This window comes from Buceros rhinoceros, unplaced genomic scaffold (genome assembly GCF_000710305.1).
Source record: "Buceros rhinoceros silvestris isolate BGI_N320 unplaced genomic scaffold, ASM71030v1 scaffold12532, whole genome shotgun sequence".
Classification (NCBI taxonomy): Eukaryota; Metazoa; Chordata; class Aves; order Bucerotiformes; family Bucerotidae; genus Buceros; species Buceros rhinoceros.
In genome coordinates, this window is record NW_010400756.1 from 1 (window position 1) to 1,291 (window position 1,291).

Here is a 1,291-nt window from a genome sequence, read left to right on the forward strand (position 1 = left end):
CCACGGTGCAGGCTTATCAATATTTATTATTCCCCTTTATCACGTAACCTTGGTGTAACTGTGTTTTCCTGCTCTCCTGTTAGGTGGCACCTGGAACCTCCTCCCGGAGCACTATGGTACACGCTGGTTCGAAAGCTGCAGAGGAGCTGCCGCGGGTCTGCCAAAGTCCCCAGGAATAGCACCGCGAGCGAAAGGTTCGTGTGGTGGTGGGACGTGTGGGTGGGACGCTCGTCCTGCGGTGCCTCTGCCCTGGGCAGCAGAAGGCCCCGGGCTCTCCCCGGCTGCCTCGAGTTGGGTTGCAGGGCTTTTTTGGAAGGGCTGGAGGCTGCTGGAGGAATGTGCAATAGCGAGGTTGGTTTTGTGCACTGAAGGACAGGCGTTCTGCTCCCTAGACCCTTTGTCTCAGGTGATTCTCTCCGCCCCTTCAATTGCTTTGCGAATCTCAACCTCGTGTTTTCATAGGCAAGCAGCGGGAGACGGGTGAACTCCGAGCCTGGGTTCTAAGGCAAGTCCTTTGCCCGAGAAGGATGGAGTAAGCATGGAGGTCTTTCTTGTTGGCTTCCCTCATGAGCTAGCATGCAGAAGCCTTTGACACAAGTTCCTTTAATACGCTTTTTCTGTTTGTTATCTGAGAACAGAAATAAACACATTCAGTCAAAATTTTCAATTCGTGTCATTTAACACTCGCGCACTTGGTCCCCTCCAGAGCCGGGGTCCCACTCTGCTCTGCTTTCAGAAACCATAGCTTCGCACACGACGAGCGTGAGAAGTACTTGAGCAGAGCCCTGTGCTCTCGTAGCAGCCACGAGCTTGTTTTCTTTCTATAAATCTGGAGTGTTGCAGGTTCTGGCTGTTCCTTGCAGACGGGTTCGTGAGCCAGAAATGCTGGGAGCCGAGCGGTGCCTCACACTCTCTCACCCGAGGGAAGGGGAGGTGTCAGGGCCTCGCTCTTTGCCGGCCGTGCTAACCTGCAGTGTTCCACGAGTCCCGATGGAGCGCAGGCAGCGGGAAGCGCATGGGCTTCCAGGTGGGGCTGCCCCTCCTGGCTGAGGGACGTGATCTGGGGTACTGCCCAGCCTTCTGCCAACATTCACGGTGGTGGTTTAACTGGAGACCGAGAACCACGGCGAGCCGCTCTTGGGCCGCAGGAACCTCCGCAGAGCGCTTGGAGTAGCTGGAGGGTAGCGGCAGCTCCGGGGTTGGGCCGTCGGTGCAGCAGACCCGAAGCTCGGAGACGCTTGGTCTGGGCCGGGCGCTGTGGGCTGTGCCGCACAGCAGCAGCCTGGCGGGG